Below are 23,871 nucleotides of genomic sequence, written 5' to 3'. Positions count from 1 at the left end.
AAAGTGTGTAGTAGGGTCCTCTGACTTCTCATTATGTCTAGCACATTTATTTTTCCACAATTAGCCCAGTCAGGAGACAATTAGTATATTTTATTGAACCATTAATGTCTATGAAGTTATAAGAAGATAGCAAAGAACAAAGAATTTAAAAGTAAGTTTCTGAAATCTGGAAAACAGAAGCAATGTTTCCAACAAATAACCCTAAAATTTCTGCTTTGGATTTTTCCATATTAATTACTTGTAATATGCATTGAAATTAAAGGCCCCAGGTATGGAAGCAAGAATATGAACCAAAAAACTATAAACTCTTTAAGTCTTGATTCATAATCATGATTTTTGTCTGTAATTAGAAAACAAGTATATAGGGATCAAATTCAGTCTCTCCCCCTTACACACATATCCACTGTCTCTCCAGTTCAAAGCCTAAAAAATTACAAAGACTTATTCATTTAGATGTTTGGGCAAATACAGGCCTTATCATTTAATATGTCACTTTAACAACAAAGAAAATCCCAGAGTAGTGTGAAAACATTATTAATAGATGTCTAAGAACACTTTCCTTAATGAAAGCTAACCATTATTATGCATATCTCTAATTTTGGGATTTACAACCTTGTAATTAAAAATATTCATTGGGCCAGGGATTTAGCTCAGTGGTTCCGGCGCCTGCCTCAAAAGTGCAAGGACCCGAGTTTGATCCCCAGTACCAAAAAAAAAAAGAAAAATATTCATTAAGGTCAGCTTTTGAGAAGCCAATTATTTTGATACCCTGCTATTATTGACTTCTCCCTGTTGCCTAGCTTTTGATTCTTTAACTCCTTACTTCCATGAAAAGAGGTAACCCTGAAGAACACATGCCTCCATTTTGTTAAAATGGAAAATTCAGAGTTCTAAAAATGAAATTATCTTATTGAAGAAGTTTAATAAGTTCTTTATTTCAATTCAACTGCTTACCCTTTGTCATTTTTTAAAAAACTGCTCAGTGTGGGCCGGGGATTTAGCTCAGTGGTTCTAGCGCCTGCCTTGCAAGTGCAAGGTCCCGAGTTCAATCCCTGGAATCAAAAAAAAAAAAAAAAAAAAAAAACCCCACAAAACTCCTTAGTATACCCTTTGAGATGCCAACAAAATATATTTTAATTCAAATTGTGGATTAGTCCACCAACAAGGTGAGATTTTTCAAATAGTCATTTCTTCTGTAACAGCACTGAATGAAATTTAAAGAGTCCTACAATCCTAAAACTTTCAAAGTTTGTACTTTGTTGTTATTTCTTTGGTAATCTTAATGTAATTGAGAAGATCTTAACAAAATGTAAGTAACATAGGGGGGAACTACTGGATATGACAGAGAGGATACAAATATTAACCCAGTTTTATGAAGGACTTTATTTGAAATGTCTGCCCAATCTCTTCTGAGCCTTAGTTACCACAAATATCAATTTATGGTATTAGATTACATGTTCTTGAGGTCTGTTTCCATCTCAAAATTCCACTCAATTCTAATTTCTTCATAAATAAATATACCATGTTGTATAAATTCAAGACTGACATTTTGATTCAAGTGGAGCAGCTCCAAAAATGGACTTTGGGGTATTATGGATTGGTTTAACACCCCAGAGCAAAGAGCCACACATGATTAATTCCAAAGATGTCCCTTACTAAAAAAAGTTCATGGAGAGACTACTGAAGAATAGTCAATGATCAACTAATTTGAAATGTGAAATACCAAGAAGGATAATATTTGTATTTGCTTACAGTGACATATCAAATACATGGTTGACCTCAGAAAAAAATAAGTTAATGCTGAGTTTTGTTAGTTTTTTTATGGCTTTTTTCTCAACTATTTAAAGATGATACCATGCTCTAAGATTCCAATTTATAATTAGTTATCTCATCAAAGTAGCACAGGAAATATCATGTGTTTAAAGTTAATGAGAAAACAATATAAAATGGGTGACCTCAGTTATAGAGCTTGTCCCCTTTTAACCTTTCGCATATAGATATGTCTTTTACATTAAAAATAAAGTCAATCATACAATGAATGTATGTTTAAGACATTTCATAAAGTATTCACAGAGTTTTTCTGTTACAAGTCAACACTGAAAAATGTGAGAGCTATAAACCTACTTCTTATTCACACTTTTATTTTTAGAAAATCACTATATGAATGTCATTTATTTTAATAAGGCTGTGAATTTGTTTTCTCAAAGTAATAAATAATGTCTTCTTATTGAAAATACCCGTGTGTGTCCTCATTTTGATTCTTCAATATGCGAAAGCAACACATCATTTGATCATCTTCCTGAAAGATTATAGTAATTATCAAAAATTATTACAAGGTCAATTATTACAAGGTCTTAATTACCAGCAAGAAAATGTTGGACCCAAAGGAGAAAAATGTTGTGAAAATTATGTCAAGTTGACTTGAATAAGAACCACCTAGCACATCAGTAAAGCTCTGGGAGGGTCTGTGGATGACTGACAGGACATGTAGACCACAAACTGAGGAAGGACGGCCTACTGGAAACATGGGTGGCATCAACCAATGGGCTTGTAACTTGGATGAAATAAAAAAGGAAAGAAGGAGGAAGTATCCCCTTTTTTTTCTCTGGAGGAGCTTTGGTCTTCACTGCTTTTGGACATTGGTCTCTAGCTCCTTCCAGCTCAGTCTCCAGCCTTCCAACTCAGGCCCTGAAGCTTTCTCACACCAAACTCTGCAGTGAGTTCCAGGCCTCTGACCTTCAACTGGATCCTCAGGCCCTCTAGCACACAGATGGCCATTTTGCATTCTTTCATTCCTAATTCCACTGTAGGGAATCACTCACTGTAAGCCTACCTTGTAAACTCTTTATAAAATCACATACATTTTCTATATTAAGTCTGTTCCTCTGATGATCCCCGATACAAAAGTGTTAAGTAACAACAAAAATTACAAATTCAAACTCTATTATTATAGATAGGTAAGATAATTAGATATCTTGTTGGCAGGTAGACAAGCACCAGCCCTCCTTAAGGCACCAGCCCTCCAGGAGCCAACACAGCAAACAACCAACATGGAGAACAACTGAGGCACATTCACTGGTTAGCATTATAAAAAGGAAAAGAAGTACTACTTCCCCTAGAGATAAGATAGCAGTGACTGATATTCTAAATGGGAAATTCCTTGTATGTGACTTGTCTTCCCATTTGATCCCCATTTAATCAATACTACCTGGGTGACTGTACTTGTAATCCTATTGGTTGGTCATGGTTTTGTCCCACCTCATGCCCACCTTGTAAATTTCCATTGGGTATTATAGTTTTGTCCCACTTTGTACCCGCCTCACCACATGGCTTTGCTGTGTAACACATCTTTGAAAAGTGGGGTGGGCAGGCAACCCACTTCCGGTCCCCCTTCTGTCTCTCTTAGGCAGAAGCTTTCTTTCTCCCAATAAAATTTTTAATTTTTCCTACTGTTAACCTCCATTGTTCCTAGAATTCATCCTTCGATTTTGGAGAACAGGAACTCTCGTTTCAGATACCTAGTAGGTTTGGGAGTTACATCTCTTCCCCCTATATCACTATCACCACCAAGCAAATGCATACTTAGGAAATCCATCTGTCTTCCTCAGTGTTCATCCTATACCACCTGTCAAGTGAAGGAGTCTGGCCATTCCTCAAATTAACTGTTAAAAGAAACCTCATCCAAACCTCTCCCTCATATTTTCATTTACCTATATAGCTAAAACAATTGGTCTCATTATAATTCTAAACAAATTAGAATAAATAATGGGATGTTAGCAAGATACATTCTGAATTAAAACAACTGCATTGTTAACTTTTTCTATAATGCAAAGGCTGGCTTTTAATTACTAGTTCACACTGAGTACCTATTTTATAACTGAAAACTCAGAGGGAAAACAAAGGAAAAAAAGACCTTCGTGTTTCCCTATCACCAGGATTTTTTAAGAGTTCCAAATTCTACATTTATATGCATTCTTCCAGCAAAATAAGCATCAATATGCTATACTGACATCTTACACATATACTGTCTTATACTTTCCAAAAACTTTCAAAAATCTTCACAAAACATCACAATAGAATGGAAAATAATTTCTGTACTACAGATAAGAAACTCGAGAGAAGTTATATGCAGAACCCAAGGTTACGCAGAGAAAATAACAGAATCAGATCTTCTGACTCCCACAAATCAGTATTAGGTTCAGTCTATTTTGTAGATAATACACATAAGTGCACACATGCTCGTGTGCACGCACACACACAGAATCCCATGTAACCCATTTCTTTTTGGCCATAGAAAAATTGCAGAAATCTATGTAGAAAGAAGGTTTCACAAACTCCACGAAACCACAGCTCCAGGGTAGGATTTCATGGCCTAGCAAGGCAGTCCTCAAGACCACACAAAAGCTGTGTTTAATACCAAATCCAAGTACATATTGGGGAGTTCTGGGCCAGCCTCAGGTCGCAAATCCCTTAATTTTCCTACACAAACATTTCTCTTCTCTTGGTGTCTTCTTTATTCATTTTGTTCTATAAAAAGGATAATTCCTTTTTTAAATAGTATTTATTATACCACTTTACTGTGCAAGATGTCCCTTTCCTAAACTCCAAATTTTAACTTTTCTCCAACAGTATATCTTCAAGTAAATTTTAAAGGCTCATGTGCAATATATTTCCTCTAACCCTTGAAAATCTAAAGCTATCATTCTTTCCTGACATCATGTATGAATACTAATTTAGATATATATGACATTTTATCCACAAATCTTTTGCTTTGTTCTCTTCAGACCTCTGAAATAAATGTGCCATTTCTGGCATTTTGTGATAATGAAGAGAATACTCTGATCCCTTTCAATTTCTTGGATGAAGATTCTAGTTTCATTAACTAGTGGTTTGCACCCTATTTAATCTATATTTGCTTGAAATAAAAAGCTAGGAAGGGTGAAACACTACAATGAGCATGAGGAATTCTTTCATCTCCTTTTTTATGATCTCTACACAAAATGCATCTCTTGCTTTATGATCAATAAGCAAGACTGCTGATTCTCTTGCTGATATCCTTTAGTCCCTTTTTTATTTAAATCAATAAATCATGTATTTGCAGTTGGCACATATCCTGCCTCCTACATACTGATGACTTATAAGCCTGTAGCTCCAGAATCTCATTTTCAACTCTACTGTATCTTTCTGACATCGCAAATTCAGTATGCTGATTAATCGTGACTATCAACTGGATTAAGAGACTCCTGGAGAGGTGACTGGATTGTAAGACCACTAGACTCAGTGATGAGTTGATAGCTGAATGTGCTCTGAGGGAGTAAAGTATAGTTGGCGGAGGGTCATGAGGGCAGAACCTTGAGACTATATCTGGTCCCTGGCCCCTTCCTCTCTAGGTTCTTCCCCTGTACTCTGCTTCTCAGCCAAAGTGAGCAGTTTTGCTCCACCATACACTTCTGCCATGATGTTTCTGCCTTGGAGCCAGCCAACTATGGACTGAAACCTCTGAAACTATAAGCCAAAATCAACTTCTCTTTTAAATTGTAGGTGTTGGACATTCTGTCACAGCAATGAGAAAGCAACCAATACATTCAACTGTATAAACTTTAAACAAGTGGTGGCAAACCTATGGCATGCATGTTATTTGTTTTTCTTTTAAAACAAAAGATGTTAATGTATGAATTGTTTTTTCTAAACTAATTGCAGTGTTAACACTTTGCGATGAATAAATGGGTTTGTGGTTACAGTTTGGGCATTCGTATCCAAAAGGTTCTCCATCATTGCTCTAAATCCACTCTACTACATACTCCTTTCTTAGTGAATGGCACTGCCACTTAGTTATCCCATAGAATTCCCTAGGTACCTACCAGACCCTTAACTCCCTTATCTTCATATAAATCCTCAACTCCTAGTAATTCTCACTCTCAAACATCTCTCTGCTTATCTAGACCCTCAGGATTCTTGCCAATACTATAACCTGCCTCTTTACTCTTCAGAGTATTAGTAATATAATTCCTACTCTATAAACTCATCATATATATATAATGTATATGATATATCTAAAACAAAAATCTAGTAAGTATGCCATACTTGTACTTAAAACCCTTTAATGAATGAAGCAGTTTCCTTAGCCTCAATCCTTACTTGCTGGCACTTTCCCATATATAAATACTGTACTCTTCTGGCCTTGATGAACCATTTACACTTCCTCCAAACACCAAGGTATTATGCACCTATGTGCCCCTGACACACATTGTACCATCATACTAAAACAGCCTCCCCAGCTAGTCATCTTGGCCAACCCTGCTTTCTACTCAGGTACCCCTTTGTAAAATACTCTTTAAATATTTGTCTTATGTATTTTAATGAATCAATTATCTGTCCATCTGTGGACTTACCCATAACCTAAACATTTGTAGCAATGACTATTTACTGGCTGAATATGTTCATTCCTTATTTTTATACCATCAGTACACAATTACGTACATATTTTAATAACCAAATATAGAAGAACTACAAGCCATTATAAGGACTACACATCTAACAAAAGACTTACTTCCAATTCACATGAGCTCCCCATTTTGAGTGATAAAGAGGAGTGAACTGCTCTATTTCTCAGTTCCTTCCTCTTTAACATGTTCATATGTTTGACTGCCGGGTGACTCTGAACCACCGGTGATACTTGCATGACTGTCCCTTCACAAAGCATGGGACAGTCTTGCATGTACCACCAGTGGTTCAAGCTAGCAGGAATGTGTAAAGAAAATCCATAATAGAGTACACAAATGCAATGCCAGAGCCAAGACTGCAATCCTGATCTCAGAAGCCACAAATACAGTACACTTTCTATGTAAAAGCCTGTAAGAATAAAGTGTCAATGCTTCTCAAAAGTGTTAAGCAGCACAGACATCCAAAATAGTATTATTTCTTCTATTTACCTTTACAGAAGAATTTTTTTATGAGAATGTGAAAGACAACTGATACCTGTTTGGTCCTTTTAAAGAAGTTTGTCAAAAAGCTTTTGATAGACTTTCTATTTGTTTAGGTTAACTGCAGGCACAGGATGCTGTGAAAAATTTCAGTTATGCTTCTGCAATGTCAGTTACTGACACAGCAATAACTAAAGCTGACATATGCAAATGCTCACTAAAGTAATCATTTTGCTGTAATACTATAAACTATAAACATGGCAACCAGACTGACATTACATAAAGAGTTAAGAAAAATGGACCCATCTTCCAAATGATTCTAAAAAAGAGTCTACTGAATTTGCTGCAACTAAATAATTCAGAGTAGTGAATTCTATCATAACAAAGTTGATAGGGTCTTATGGAATGTAAGCTAGTACATGGAAATAATTTCTTTAGCATGAATTTTTTATCATAAGGCAATTTGTTTTAATAGCCTTTGGTCTGAAACAAGTAATTACTACCAGAAAAATTACCAAAAAAAAAAAAACCAAAAAAAAATCACTTATTTAAACAAAAAGGATATTTAATAAAATTTTCTGAATTAATGTTTTTATATTTTATCCTTATAAAAAGGCTTCTTAGCTGCCCGTATTTATTCATCTGACAAAGATATCTCATACACCTACTCTATTACAGAAACTCCTGAGGCTGGGGATGAAAGTCAATGGCAGAGCACTTGCCTAACATGCTTGAGCACCTAGGTTCAATCCTGAGTATGGGAAAAACAAAATAAAAATACCTATTTATGACAAACAGTGCTGAATGCACTGAGTATTCCTGGAACTTTCAAAATCCTCTCCTTTACATACCACAGTTTACAACAAAGCATAAAGTAGTTGTAAAAATCTTTCCTATCACTTATTTCTTCTGATGCTCCTATAAACTAGACAAGGAAATAGGCGTTTAGCTCAGCAATAAAGCAAATACTCTAGGTCAGTGATGGTGAACCTTTTAGAGCTTTCAATGATAACAAACAGCCCACTGTGCTGTACATGCCATAGGTTCCCCACCACTGCTCTAGGTCTTCTGATATCCTTTCCAGTGAACTTTCAGTTAACCTCCACCAAGACCATCACTGTATTCTTAGGACTTGAGTTAGTTATAATAACAGTATACATATTTAATGAATAATTAAGTTAGTGGAGCATAGTCAACATTTAACACAATAAGCATAGTTTATTACTTTACTCTTTCCAAATCTCCTGCCTTCCCTGCTTATCCCACCACATATTTAACAAGTTCCCACTGGCCTGAACCACCAGTGGTACATGCAAGACTGTCCCGTCAGGCGGCTTGTAGCACAGTTTTGGACTGACCCTTGCCACCTGACGGGACAGTCATGCATGCAGCACTGGTGGTACAGAGCTGCTCAGCAACAAGACATATGAATTACAGTCCCATAGTGCAAGTGTTAAAAAAAAATAATAATAATTGTACCTTGGAGTTTGTCTGTAAATATTTTTACCAAAAACAGACTTCCAATACAAATTAAGAAAAAAGAAAATTAGTAAGGAAAGAAAACAGCAAGTATATAAGAACCACTGACTCACAGGTATGCAAATTCTTAGTATTAGAAGGTAAATTTTGATTACGCTTTAAATTTACCTTCTGGAAAACTAAATTTAATTACTTTTATATTCTTTATATCTCAGAACTGAACTATTCTTTGAATATATTATGAGAAGCGGCTAAATAAACTCTCTCAGCAAATTCTGTCAAATTATTTTAATCCTCACCTGCACCACCTTGCAGTATCTTTCTTGCTATTTTGAGCACAGACTAGAAAATCATGCCAAACTGTAGCATGGCTGTCTTTCTTTTCTTTCTTTCTTTTTTCTTTTGCAGCACTGGGACTGAACCCAGAGCATGTACACTGAACTGCATTCCCCAACCCTTTTTTATTTTATATTTTCAAGTCAAGTCTTGCCAAGTTACTAAACCTAGGGTGGGCTTGACTTTGAAATCTTCCTACCTCGGTCCCCCACAGTACTCAGATTACAGGTGTGTACCACCATGCCCAGCGTATTTGTCTTTTAACATACATAAGCATATAATAGAAATAAAAGTGCTTTCTCTGGCACACTTACTCTATGAAACTTAATTTTATGAAGATATGATCCAAAGAATAAGGATTACTGTCTTAAATTAACAGAAATAACAAACAATGTTATGCTGAGAAAGCTATGTGGGATGCTATATAAGAGATTTTAAATATAAAGGACTCAAACCAAAACACTGAAAATCTTAGCAAATATTCACAGTGGAATTATGTAATTTATTTCCAGTTAAACTGGTTTTAGGAAATTTCTAAACTTATGAATACCCATTATTCTAACTATAAAATAATAAAGTGTTAGAAAGATGCCACATACTAAGGAAGAGGCTTTAAAAATAGATTAAAGATGGAAATGTAATTATCTGGGAGTCCATAAGAAAAAAACCTTAAATCATATTCTTAAGTCAGGAAGCAAGTTAATTTGTAGTTTCCCCCAGTATTCACTATTTGTCTTCCCATCAAACTTTTTAAGTCAGCAAGATTCACAGGGCCTAAAACACATCTGTTCTGGACAGACCCACAGGCTTCTGCATGTGAACTGCCACCCTCTCCATGCTACTGACCAGCTCAACTCCAGGCCACACGAGCCTATCAGTGTCACCTGGATGTCCCACAAGCATCCCACACTCAGCATGAGATGCAGCCTCTTTCCCTCACACAAGGAAATGTATTTATTAACTTGGTTACTTTTGATAAATGTAGATTTAGTCAAAATTGAGAAGCACCCTATTCTCTCTGCTTAAAACAGGAGGATTCTGAATTCTAAGCTGGTTAATATGTCTTCTCCTTTGTTCTTCAGCATTAAGGACTATACTGCCTTTATCTGTAAGGAAAAAATCCGCACTTCATTACAGCTTAAGAATATTTCAACCCTCACTTTCTCTAAGCAAGTAGAAATTTTTACAACTTGGGAATCATTTTGGAGAACTTCTGTATACATGAAAAGACCTACATTATTGTCTTAGCATGATGGCATGTGAAGACCAGGTGCCATCACATTTTGTATAAAGATGTACAATTCCTGAAACCATACCGGGACAAAAACCATAATCATGTTCCTACTGCCTATGAAAGAGTACAAGGAATCAAAGTTGCAGAAGTTATAAATTATTCCAATAAAAAGGGAGATTATACCTCTTTATTCCTGGTGTAAGCCATCCCTGCTCTCAATGAGATCCTAACTGTCCTGGCCTAAATAAAGTGTCTTCAGAAACTGCAAAGAAGTTAAGTCTCTTCTTTGTTTCATCCCATTTTGATAAAAAGCCACAAGTACTTGAATACAGTGGGGGATGCAGGGAAAGGGAAGGAGGAAGGAGTGCTGTAAATAAAGATAAATAATACTGTCACTTACTCAGATCACCACTGCCCTCAGCCAAAGCACTAAAGGCTATCTTAAGACCCCTTATCTCTTACCTTCTCCAATTCATTCATTATGCCAATTTTTGAGGAGGATTGATAGTTATGTCTACCACAGAGCTGCTAAAAATACAAAAAAGGACAAAGGCAATTCCAAACCTTCAAGTTATTCACAGAGGAAACACACAGAAACAGATTTACATCAAAGGAAGCAATGACTCTGACAGACACTATCATGGGTGCTGCTACTACCAGAGTTCATAGTAAGACTCCAGAGTCCAAGTAGGGAGTCAGGGTCAGGCAAGGCCACGCAGAAAAGATACCCCAAGGTAAGACAAAGGATCGCCAAGAGCTAACTAGGCAAAAAAAAAAAGAACAGGGAGAAAAATCCGGACTGAAGTATAGAACAAGTAGGGAACCACAAGTAGAGCCATTAAATCAAAAGCAGGAGATGCCAAAGCCGCAAGAGCCAAGACTCGAATCATAAAGTATTTTTCAAAGACTAAGGAGTTTAAAATTCTTCTGAGACAATATTTGAAGGACTCTAAAAAAAAAGAAAATGATTAGCCAGAAGCAGGTAGAAAGTGTTGGGCATTTCTAAAAAATACTTTTTGAAGGTATAAATAAATTTAATTTAATCTTAAATTTAAAAGATGGAAGAGAAAAATTGTTGATTAAAAAAATTATTTTTAGGGCGGGGGATTTACCTCAGTGGCACTGTGCCTGCTTTGCAGGCGCAAGGTCCTGAGTTCAATCCCTGGTACCAAAACAAAAACAAACAAACAAAAAAACAAAACAAAATTACTTTTAACTCTTTTTCTTGGTAATTTTTAAGTACGCTATAGTGGGAACTTCCAAGTCTTAGTTTTAATTCCTTTATAAATCTTATAAACCAACTTAATATTTTTAACAATCCACATCTGTGATCCCTTTACAATAATCTTTTGATTCTATTTCAATGCTAGTACCTAATCTGCCATTAACTATGAACCAAATAGATAATAAACCCCTATAGTTTTTATTGCTTTTACAATACAACTTGAAAACACGGAGCCAGGGATTTAGCTCAGTGGTTCCACCACCTGCCTTGAAAGCGCACGGTCCCAAGTTCGAGCCCCAGTACCAAAAAAAAAACCCAAAAAACAAACTTGAAAACATAAAAGCACATAATTTCATAATCACATCACAGAAGATGTTCATCTTCCTACCTCAGTATTCAAAGGCTCTGAAGATTTCTCTGAATATAATCTCTGAAGATCTCTCCAGTTTAATTTCCTATGTGTTTCTTTATTCAGGAAAGTACATTGTATCTTTTGGCCACTCACATAGGCCCTTTGTAAGCATTTTTAATTTGTGTGTGTTTATACTAGAGATTGAACCCAGGGCCTTTACATTAAGGTACATCTCATCCCTTTTTAAAATTTTTATTTCATTTTATTGAGACAAGATCTCACTAAATTGCCAAATTGCCCAGGCTGAGCTCAAACTTGCAATCTTTCTACCTTAGCCTCTTGCTGGGGCTACAGGCATGTGCCACCATGCCCAGTTTAAATGTTTTTAAAAGTAACTTTTTTTCCTGTGGTGGGAATTGAACATAGAGCCTCATGCATGCTTGGCAAAGCTCTACCACTGAGCTGCACCCCTAAGATTTTAAAACTAATTTTTTAACACTGCGATTAGTCTTTGAGATTTCCAGTAATAAAAACTAAGAAAAGATTATAAGAAAAAAATGTGTTCTGTTTTGTTGCTATACTAAGAATTGAAACCAGGGTCTCACACTTGTTGCCTCGGTTCATGAACTTAAATCATTCCACAATTCTGGAAAAGATGTCCAAGTTCATGATTGTGCAAGAAAGGTGGCTGTGGTCATGTTTGTCACCCGATGCAGAGTTTGCAAACAAAAACAAAATTTTGCCAAACACTTCTGTTTGTGAACCAAACTGTTTGCAATCAAAAGTGTTCACGAACCGAGGTGGAACTGTTGTACTACAGTATTAGACAAACACTCAACCCCTAAGCTATATCTTCAACCTTGTTTGGTTTGGTTTGATGTTTTTGTTTTGTTTTGTTTTTGACACAAGGTCTTGCTAAATTGCCCAGGTTGGCCTGGAATTCAAGATCCTCCTGCCTCAGCCTCTCAAGTAGCTGGAATTACCACCACATCTTGCTAGAAAAATCTATTTTGAAATGGAACAACCTTTCACTATCTCAGTATCTGTTGTCCATAAAGCAAAAGTTTTCTATCAATTCACAAATAGTAATTATTATAAGGAAAATAATTTCAAATAGTAATCCATTTTCTTATTTAACTCAGTACATTTTCTTCATAAGGGGACTGACTGTTAGGACATCAAAATGGGATTAATCTGGCAAATAGTGAGTAACTTTCATGGACAGAAAAGTTCCTACAAATGTACAGAAAGTAAGACCACTTAACTTGGACTAAGAGTAAACTGGCCTCTAAGGAAAGGAAATTAAAGAATACCTAGTGAACAATCCAGTAAATCAGCTTCAAGTTTATTTAATCTGACTTCTGGTTTTGTCTTAACTTCATGTATTAATTCCAGAACTCATCTCTTATTTTATTCCTTGTTGTCTATGCCTCTAACTCACACCTAATCCCCAAATGAATCTCTATCTTGACTCTACAGCCCCTACCATTTGCAACAAATTCATGTCTGACACATATCTGGTTTTCATTGTCCTACTTCCAATCTCACCCAATTGGAAAGCTTTCTGAACTTAAAATTCAAAATTCATATACAAAATTCAGCCTTCTCAGGCTAGATGCCTCAATGTCCTAGCAGTGACCATTCACAAATCAGATCTTTAACCTGTTCACTTAGTAAGACCTCGTCATGCCCCAGAGGTGTTCTATGGGCCTTGCAAGGTGTTGCCCTTGGCAACTGTTCTAGACTTCCCTGATGCCAGGTGCTCAATTGTTCTGGACATTCTCTCACTGCTAGAACCTGCCCAGATTTCCAGTTTCATACAGTCTCTGAGAAACAAACATTCCAACAATATGGTACCAAGCCATAGAGGAAACAAATATGTACAGGACATGATTCACACCTTCCAAAAGTTTATATTCTAGGAAAGATGTTAGAGTACATCTACAGTGAGAAACAAAAAGTACTAAACAGGGGCCGGGGATTTAGCTCAGTGGTTTTGCCGCATGCTGCGCAAAGCGCAAGGACCTGAGTTCTATCCCCGGTACCAAAAAAAAAAAAAAAAAAAAGTACTAAACACCTAAAGAAGTAGTAGAAATAAAGTTTATGTTTTGTATATTATTTGAGCAGGACTTTAAAGGATGGAGTTTTTTTTAAATAAATTGAGATGGAAGAGCTAAAGTGTAAAAACATTAAAACCAGAAAGAAAAAGATCATAAAAATAGAGCAGAACACTCAAAAACAATACAAAATTTATTTTAAGAAAACTTAACTTGCTACATGGGACTAAAATGTAGGAGAAAATACAAATAAATCTAGATAGATAGATCAAGATCAGGCTGAAAGCAGAGGCACCACTATGGAACCATTAAAAGATAAGTGAGCCAGGCAATATGATACACCGTCAGGTCATTCATTTATTCTCATATTCTATAATTAATAAAGACAAATATTTTTAAAAGCATAAAGCTAGATTTGCTTTGTTATGGACTATCATGAGTCTTCTAGACTCATCTAAGAATAACTCAAATATCTGGCCCCAGTGATTCAAAGTGCTTTCTAATTTTTAAAAGTTGATGTGTCTCTGCTTTCAGCCAAACATGACTTCCAAGTTCAGAAACCCTCACTTCGATTTGAAACTGAGTTAGCAGCAAATACTATGCAGTCAATTGTTTATCTTTTGAACATTCTCAAAATGTATATGGAGAAAATGGTCCTAAATAAAAATGGCTTGTACTTAAAAGTCTCTAAATTCTTTTAAAAATCACTAATAGAAAACAATTTTAACATTACCAAATTGGCTTTTTTGAATAAAGAGTATCATTTGCATGCAGAGGCCTGTATCTAATGACAAGGAGAGGTCACAAGGGATTCAAGTACCTGTGACTTATCAAATGACAAATGGAAATAAGACAGTCATGGAAAAAGGAACATGTTACTCATCATAATGTTTTTTAATACTTTCCAGTATGGCCAGATATTCAAGGCAGAAAAGCTTGGCTCAACTAAGCCATGGAACAAGATACAAAACTACAAGTGTCATGGAACAAGTAGAGAATTACAGGTAAGGTCTCAAGCATTGGTAACTGGAGGCAAAAACTGTATACGGCAAGGCAGAGGGCTTTTGCCCTTGTCTGAAGAGCAAAGCATGTTAGGAGTATGGGAAGTGGTAAGCTTTCACACCAAGCTGAGAGAAATTCTGTAAAAATGCCAAAAATGGTGAGAACAGCACACAGCATAAGCAGTATACTAACAAGGGGGCAGCTGGTTAGGATTCAACTAAAACTAACACTTAGACATAGTATTTTCCTTCACCTCCTATCATCAGGTGGAATGTTCTCTCCTGTTATTGCTCAACTGTTATTTATAAAGTATACTTCTTTACCCAGTAATTATAATTGATTTACAAGTGATTTCACAACACTTATCCATATTTTAAGCTGGGATGTTTATATATGCTCGAACAGCCTGACTGTTACTCCAAAAGCACACCCCCACCAGAAAAGATGTCAACAGTAGAAAAATACTCGTACTACAACACAAAGCAAAGCAGAAAAAAAAGTATTTTTCGTGTGGCCTGAGCAACATCTGCCTTAGAATCATCTGCACTGCTTTTCTGCAATACCAGTTTCCATAACAGAGCAATCTTTCCAATTCTGCGCATAAAAGTTATCAGCAGCATTTGTTTAAAATGCCAACGTTCATGATTATCAAATCAGAATCTCTGATGAGGGCACTCTGAGGATCATAGCTTGAGGAGAATTTTTGAACAACTACACAAATTTTGTTAAAATTATTTTCAACATACAAATTGATACAACTTCTTCAAGGAATCATGAAATAAATCCCTAAAATTGATTTGATTCCTTCCTAATCATTCTATTTTGCAAGGCAGAATTGTCACAGAATATTGAACTTATGGAATTTACTAGAACCAACTTTTAAGAGATAAGCATGCCACCAAGATAAAGGAAAGTGGAGCACCCACAGTCTCTGAGTGACAGAAAGAAAGAAATTAGAACAAGAAAATAGTGGGTTCATGAAAATATCAATCACACAAAATACAATGCAAGCATGTCATTTTTTACACTAAAATGATTAACAAATAACAATGATGGCTGATTCTTGTGATTCAAGTTACCTGAAATAATGAAACATGCTTTTATGTAATATTTCCCAGACAACCCTGTAACTAAACACGAACTTTCTGGCCTTCACTGTCATAGCTACTGCCTCTAAGTAAGGGTTCCTTCCTAGACCACTGCCATATTGGTGACTTCTTTTCCATTTTTGATCCTATTTCAATGGGAAGCTAAAACAAGCATTTCTGAGGCAACAAATACTTCACAAACGCACAAATAGGCACTCAAATACTTGCTGACTTAGTAAGATGCTCAAGGCCCACACAGGGGCAATCAAAAGTACAACGCCATCACTCTATCAGCAAACCTTTACCGAGAATGTACCATAAACAAAACAAGTTTCTGCTAATTCAGGAGAAGTGAAAAACACACTGTGGCTATTATCAAAAACATGAAATTTATACATAGGTATTATGATTGTTACAAAACAAGGAACCACCAACGAGAACTCTGATAGAAAACTAGGGAAACACAGAAGCCAGTGAAATATATATTGATAAGCCCATAGTCCTTGGGTTTCAGTTTATTCTTACATTAAATGAAAAGAGTAGCCTAGACAATTTTTAAATTTCCTTCCAATTCTGAAAGTATTTATTTCTCTCCTAAGGAAAACTACAAGATGATAATAGTAAATGGAAGAACTGACTTTTGAACATCTATCTTAAAGTAGCAATAGAATACTATTATTAATGTACAAAAGATAACTACAATGACTTTATTTCTTAGCTAAAACCCCTCCACAACTTTAAAATCACCTGTTCAGATTTTAAAAACACCAGAAATTTAAAAACCTTTTGTAAAGATCCTGAATAAAAAAGTATAAATGCTGCTTGTAAAATTTTAAAGGTAAGAATGATGAGAGTAAAGATGAAGTCATTAGGGTGTCCTTCTAAGAAAACGAGAAGAGACAGTGACACATAGGAAGAATGCCATGTGCCACAAGCAGAGATCAGAGTGACTAAGTCTATACGCCAAGAAAAGGCAAGGAGCAACAAACAGCAACACCAGAAGGTAGCAGAAGGGCATGGTACAGTCTCCATAGCCTTTTCAGAGAGCACAGCACTGCCAAACACCTTGATTTCTGATTGCTGGCCTTCAGAACGATGAAAGTATAAACTGTTGTTTTAAACCACTCATTTTGTGGCAATATTTTACAGCAGGCCTAGGAAACTAAAACAGGTGTTAAGACCCAGGGCCCATAGCATCCATTTCCTGGTCCACAACAATATAGTATAGTTCTGGGGCCCCTAGAACTTCTCTGTCTTAACTGTGTTTTGATCTGGCCAGGGGCTTTATCATTTTAGATTGGCAGTCTGGTGCTCAAAGCAGCAGTACCAACTTCCCTGCTGGTCTGGTATCAAGACACTTTGCTGAAAGCTTGACCTTCACAGCCAGCAATTTTATTAAATACTATGTGATAAATTCCTTGCTACTAAAAAAAAAAATACTGCACAAATAAAGAGCAAATAGAGGAGTGAGAAAGCTATGTAACAAAAGATAATTGTTATTACCATCTGATATTTTAAACCCTCAAAGTCATAAAACAAAAAAGTGGGCCGGGGATTTAGCGCAGCGGCGCCACACCTGCCTCACAAGTGCAAGGTCCTGAGTTTGATCCCAGTACCAAAAAATAAATAAATAAAAAGTAAAAAGCAAAACAAAAAAGTGAAGTTGAAAACGATACGCCATTCAACAATCAAAATATTTATGAAATGTAAAAATCTTGTTAAAACTTTGTTTTAGGTGTATTTTGAAAATGGAAAGAAATGCCAATTTTCACTAAATAACACACCTGCCATTAATTATACTGCCCTGAACATGTTCAGAGGGTGAAGAAAACAAGAAAGTGAATTTATATGTTGCCATAAAATGTGAATAAATTTCTATAAAACTAATCCATCAAAAAACATTCTCTTGGGCTGGGGATTTAGCTAAGAGGTTCCACGCCTACACAAGCACAAGGTCTTGAGTTCCATCCCAGGTACCAAAAAAAAAATCCTCTTTGTATAATATCTTTCAACTCACATGTATTTGTTGATGTACAAACCATGCTTGAAAATAAACTTTGGATTAAGGACATGCTACTTGCCTAAAATAAATTACCCATTGTCTAGTTCTGGATGTCTTTATGACAGTATATAAACACAGCATATTATTTTACTATAGGTAAACAATAACTAGATAAAAAGATAATGGAAGATCTGGAGTTCTTGTATTTTGAAGGCCTAATTTTTCATAACCAGATCTACTCAGTTTTCCCAATTATAACATAATAGAGGACATGTGGCTTTATTATCATTACAAACATGATAAAATTATAATAATTCACCTAAGTAAATTTGTGGATATGGAGAAAATATTTCAATAAAAAAGAACCAGAATTATAACTGTATTAGAAAGAACATGCTTAATTTTGCCCTTTTTGCATCAGCATTTAAAGATCTTTTTGCTACTTTTCTTTTCACATTTTAGAACAATGGTAGCAAACCTATGTACCCTGCTACAGAAGACTGAATCACTGAAAGCTCTAAAAGGTTTATCATCACTGCCCTAGAACACTGTACAGGTCCCAAGACTCCTGTTGTTTTAATCTACCTGAAAAACAGGCATCACTACCTTTTCTCATCCTGTAAAAAAAATAGTTGTACAAACACCAACTCAAATGTGGGACCCATTAAATTATGAATATGGAATCACAGGGCAAAGGGAAAGAAGAATTCAAGCAGAAAAAGTATAAACAACGGGAGAACTGGGAAGCACCTTGTCCAAACAAGACTGAGCCAAAGCAGAGTAGGTAATAGGACCTGTCATCAGAAGAAACTGCTAACAGAAGTTTCCCACCACCAAAGACCCTAAAAATAGCAAAATAGATGAAATGAAATTAACACTTACTAGACCACTACTGAACATTCACAAAGATATTTCCATTTATTTTTCAAAGGAACCTCACCTGAGTTGAGGAAACCAGAGTCTGAACAAATTAAAGTAACTTAACTAAGATCATAAAATAGTAAGCAAACCGAAGGCATTATACCTAGTTATTCACACATCATGGGAAACAGAAAATGGTAAGATATGTACAGGGGGGTCAGATAAAAAGAAGAGGCTGCTTGTAGCTGGAAGCAACTACCCAGGAAGCTCTGAAATAAGCCAGGTCCTCACATGGCCTCCTTTAGGATTAAGGGGTCAAAATTCCCATAGAGCCAGAACCGACTCCTGGACAGCGCTGAGACATTCTACTGCGTAATTTCAAAGGTGTTTCCCTTTCTACTCCCTTCCATTCCATTGCATCTCAGTAGCTCTTTCTATCAGCCTACAGCCAACTCTGAGAGCAAAGGGAGCAAGTAACTCTTCCCCAAGGCCACTGACTCTAGGCCTCTAACGCATGGGTCCTTTCAGTAGTGGGTTTTTGTGGTTTTTTTACTGGAAAAAAAAGATTTTTTACTGGAAAAAGTCTATTTTGAAAGACTATTTTTCTCAAAAAGAAAAAAATAGGCCTACCTTCTTGCTCGTGCCAGAAATTCCCTCTATAGGCAACAAAAGTCAGAGGCAGGCACACACTTATTCAGTATCACAAGATGGGTCTGAGTTTTCCCAGGGGCAAAGAGTGCTGGAGAAACATGAAAGGTGTATAAACCTGAGAGATTCATGTGTTTATCACCTCTGAAAGAAAACACAAAAACTGTGAATGCATAGATAGGTATTATACTACAGGAAGTGGGGAAAAGCGACAAACTGTCACAAGGGTCTGGAGACAAAAAACCAAAAAAAGGTTACAAAACACTGCTTTAGAAAAATCCACATCAATCCAAACATCAAGATCTAGAATCACACCTTTGATGCTTCTAAAGCAGGAACAAGCCAACTGCCAATCTGTATAAATGAAGTTTTAATGGAACAAAACTGTGTCTACTTGCACAGGAATTGTCTATGGCTACCAAGGCAGCAGTGAACAAAGATTTGTACAGCCCACCGACTCAAAAACATCTACTACCTGCCCATTAAGAAAAAGCTGGTGAACTCCTGTTCTGTACAAAAGCAGCCTGGAATGAAAAAGTAGCCTTTAGTAACTATCAACAGATAACTAATAGAAATTTACACAAAGGCTTATTTTCCTTAATAGAAAACATACATTTATAAATTTTTATTAGCCACTTTAAAAAGTTTTATTCATTTATACACTGCTTAACCCTTTGGACAGCTTTCCTACAAAACAACTAATTGTATAAGCTCATTACATAAATTGTATGACAGAGCTGTGATTTTCCTAAAAGTTAAAAAATAAGTTAGCCTGCTCAAAAAAATACAAGAATGCTTTGTGACCATCTGTCCTCATTCCAACTGCTTATGAAAAACCATGAAATATAGTCTCTACCCATTTTCTTTACAATGAAAAAATATTTTGTGAAAATATATGACACAGAGGGGTAATCAAACTTAATTACTCAAAAAGAAATCAGCAGTTTTACAACTCGAAAATTGAATGGCATCAGATTAAAAATTCTGTACTACCATTAGAGTCTACAAACACATATACAGTATTTGATTACAATTATATAACCAAATGTTATTAATCCATATTCCTCGTGGATGAAAAAAATTGGAGGGGGGAGAAGAATTAAACAGAAACCTCAAAAGTATAAACAAATACTTATTAAAACATTTTGCTATATATTTATAGAAAGCAGATAAAATAATTGCTACTAAAGCAATTCAGAATAACAATCATACATGCCACTTCTAAGACAATCTCAAGTACTATATTAAATTTGCTACCATGTTTTACAAATGATGTAATGAAATACCTGCCCACACAATACTCAAATATTTGAAGGGATAGGGTTTCATCTGGATGAAACCAGGTGTGGGAAGAGAGTAGCGCTTTGTACATTTGAAGCTACATTGTAAATTTTTTAAATACCAAAACACATTCTTTTTTAAATCAAAGGAACAAAATTTGAAAGTAGTTTTAGACTTTATCAGCTAATTATGCTATTTATTTTCCTAAACTGCTTTAAGTAACCACTATTCTCTCTCCAGATGTCCTGATTGGTGGCTACATTAATAATAGTATACAGATACACTTTAAAATATCAGACAATTCCTAAGAAAATAGTATCTGGCTCTAGAAAGATTGCAGAAGTCTCTAACAGTATCTCAGGTCATATATTTAAAATGGACATAAAGCTAAAGCTCAATAAATGCATGACAGTTAAGAAAAGAATACTTGAATGTTAGTAATAAGCCTGAGCTTAAAATTGTCAGATGCAACAACCAGACGATTGGGACTGGGGTGCGGAGGCTAGAAGATTAAACACTTACTCACACAAACTGTAACTGCTATGCACTTCTGGTCACTTAAAACTACAATGCTGATTTTTAATTTACTAATGAGGTATGTTAATAACTGGCCTCAATGCTCCCCTCCTCCACTAGAATGTCGCCATCATATCAGACATGCTTTCCTCACCACTGGGGTAATTATTGTTATAATGGGCTGGAAACAAACTGTTGAAATTATCCAGCCAGGAAAACGCGTAAGGGAGAAAAAGAACTGAGGGTTCAAGAGGCAGTACCCAAATAAATAAACCTGAATAGTAGTTTTGATTATAAAATGACTGTGTGCCTGCCAGGTGACTGTGAAAATATCTGATGATTTAGCTTCTGACATTTTCTCGGTTTTCATTTTTAGACTATTTCAGAGTAAAACTCCTTTCGGTCGAGATTATATTTAGTTTGCTGGCTGGTTTCATTTTTTTATCAACAATAGTTCCAGTCGAAATGGTGAGTTCAAGGAGAAGCCAGATTAAAAAAATGACACCTGGGAGGGCTCAAAAGAAACTGGAGCCCCCTCCCTCTTTGTTTTCCTCGTACAGATTTCACAAGACTATGCCTCAGCCTGGTGTCCCCCTTCCCGCCGACCTCTGTGGAGGGGGAATTGACACTCCCTTCTCCCAGGCAGGGGCCTGGGTAGGAAGTACCCAACCTCCCCAGCGAGAACCCCGGCTTCCTGGCCGCTGATTGGCTACGGGGGCCGTCAGTGGCCTGGAGGGCGGGATCTCCTGCCAGAGAGCGGAATCTCAGGCTGGCAACTCATCGGCGTTCCCGGGCTTCCCCATCCCACCTCCCGAAAACACAATCAGCCTCCTTAAACGGCTCCTTCGCCCTTTTATTTCGGCAGCCGCCCTCCTGTGCACCCCATTCGTGTTCAATCCTCTGACTTCTCCAGGAGGCAAAGCTGAAAAGCTCTAACGCCGCTCCCCGACCCCTGCAAAGTTCCCAGGCCAGGATCATCCCAGGCCAGGATGCTGCGGTTTTAGGGGCGAGACAAACTATGAACTGATCTCCCCGAGGGTAGCAGAAGGAATCCACTGAAATGAAGTAACTGCTTAGGTTGTGTGTTAACCAATCCAAGTACCTTGGCCTTTGCCGAGTGTTACAGCCAAGAAATCTCCGCATTCATTTAGCAAGAAATGCCACAAAGCACTAGAGGGTTAATTGTACGTCTTGTTCAACTGTTCACCGCTTTCAGTGTGGCCGGCTGTGCAAACATTCCATAAGCTCTGAGTGCAGGAAGCAGCACTGTGGCCTTCTCTGATCACACCAGAAGCAGCTCATGGCCTTAACAAAATACACGTATAACACATACACGCTGAACTTTTTTCTGTAATGCAACTTAACAAGACACAGTGCTATCGTCTGTAAGTAAAGTGCTAGTCCTTGAAGCTGCAAATTCAACGGAGATGGACGAATTAGCCATAGTGGTTCTAATTACGTATTAGAAGGGGACATAATGCTCTACAAACAATGAGTATCTGATGGTTCTTTTCAGTTGCATTCGTAAAATCCGTAACCTCACTTCTGTAATATATTTCTGATTTTCAATTCAGTGACCAGAATTACTGAAAAGCAGAAGCATATATCCTAGTGTAAAATAAGTATATTTTTAGTAACCCTACCAAGGAATACATCTAGGTGAGTACACGACTCACCTGTTGCCACATTATCTCCCAGGGCCTTCAGTATAAAGAAGAGGCAAAAAAAGAACTCTTTCAATTTCCCACAACATCCTCTGGGCTGAATTCACTTCCTGACAGTACTGTGGGACCATGTGGTCTTCTCACTTTGCTCCTTTTGCCGCTGGGCTCCCCTTTCTCCCTCTGGTTTTGCCCTCAATGCTTCAGAGTATCTCTTTTCCACTGCCACCATCGCCACCCACGCTCCCCACTGCCTCGAGAGCCCTCCTTCCGACATTTTCCAATCTCGGAACTCTTTAAAGTTCGTTCTCGATCAGGTCTCTCACCCTCCCTGGCCTTCTCAAGCCACCTGGGATTCTCTCTTAGGATTCTCCCACCACCCAATCTCTCCCAGTGAGCTTCACTTTTCTAAATTTGGCTGCTGTCGAATCCTGACAGATAGATTCAACCAATCAGCGAAGGATACATAACCGACGCCGCCAATGAGCTTCCGCCGGGAGGCGGGCCTTCGCTTAAGTTCCTCGGGTCCGAAGCCAAAGACCTGTTGCGGCCGCGGTGGCCGCAAGTTTCCTGGTTACGGAGGCGCCCGCACAGCCGGCCGCTGAAGCCGGGCCGCGCCCCGAGGCAGACGCCAAGCCCCCCCGCCCCGCCCTGCTTCCTGGGCGGGAGACTCCTCTCCTCGCCCAGCCCGGCTCCCGAGCCCCAGACGGAGACTCACCAGGAAGTTGGGAGTGTTCCGCTCTCCCGCCCTCGAGGGGCTTGGGGCCGGCGGGCGCCTCGGCCCGGTGCCGCTGCCTAAAGGCCCTCAGGGCCCGGGCTGAAAGTGCGCAGCCCTGAGCAGGTCGGCCACCTCCAGCCGCGCCGCCCCGGTGGACGCTGCAGGCGCGGGCAGCCACCCTGCGCACGGCGAGGCGCGGCCCCAGAGCGAACCTAGCAGCGGCCCATCCTCCCGCGGCTCCCACTCCTCCTGCCGCCGCTGCTGTCAGAAGTGTAAACATCCCGGCATCCCCGAGGAGGGGGGCGGGGCGAGCGCAGGCCCCGCCCCGGCGCGGCCCTCCCCGCGCGGCGCTCCCTGCACTGGCCGGAGGCGGGGCTGCCCCTCCTCCGAGCCAGACCGGCTTCCACCACCCGGGGCTAGGCTGCTTTGTAAGAATTTAGGTTTCCTTCATTGGCGTCTTTATGCCCCCACTTGGAAGCGGTGAGCTG

At 37.8% G+C, this 23,871-nt stretch overlaps 1 protein-coding gene across 2 annotated transcripts in view; it reads right to left on the bottom strand.

Annotated features, from left to right (window-relative positions):
* The window catches only part of Nek7 (NIMA related kinase 7), a 143,131-nt gene extending 119,460 nt beyond the window's left edge, over positions 1-23,671 (bottom strand). The window contains exon 1 of one of the 2 annotated variants that reach the window (XM_087193863.1): positions 23,384-23,671. The gene's annotated coding sequence lies outside the window, so the exon portion shown is untranslated. Of the gene's footprint in view, positions 1-19,189; positions 19,299-23,383 lie in introns of those variants that run through there. The other variant, XM_087193864.1, reaches the window with a different exon arrangement.
* Positions 23,672-23,871: the final 200 nt, after the last annotated feature.

The sequence above is a fragment of the Heterocephalus glaber genome, unplaced genomic scaffold (genome assembly GCF_053883595.1).
Source record: "Heterocephalus glaber isolate CG9 unplaced genomic scaffold, H.glaber_assembly_v1.0 deba00001600, whole genome shotgun sequence".
Classification (NCBI taxonomy): Eukaryota; Metazoa; Chordata; class Mammalia; order Rodentia; family Bathyergidae; genus Heterocephalus; species Heterocephalus glaber.
This window is presented reverse-complemented; position numbering and strand designations above follow the sequence as displayed.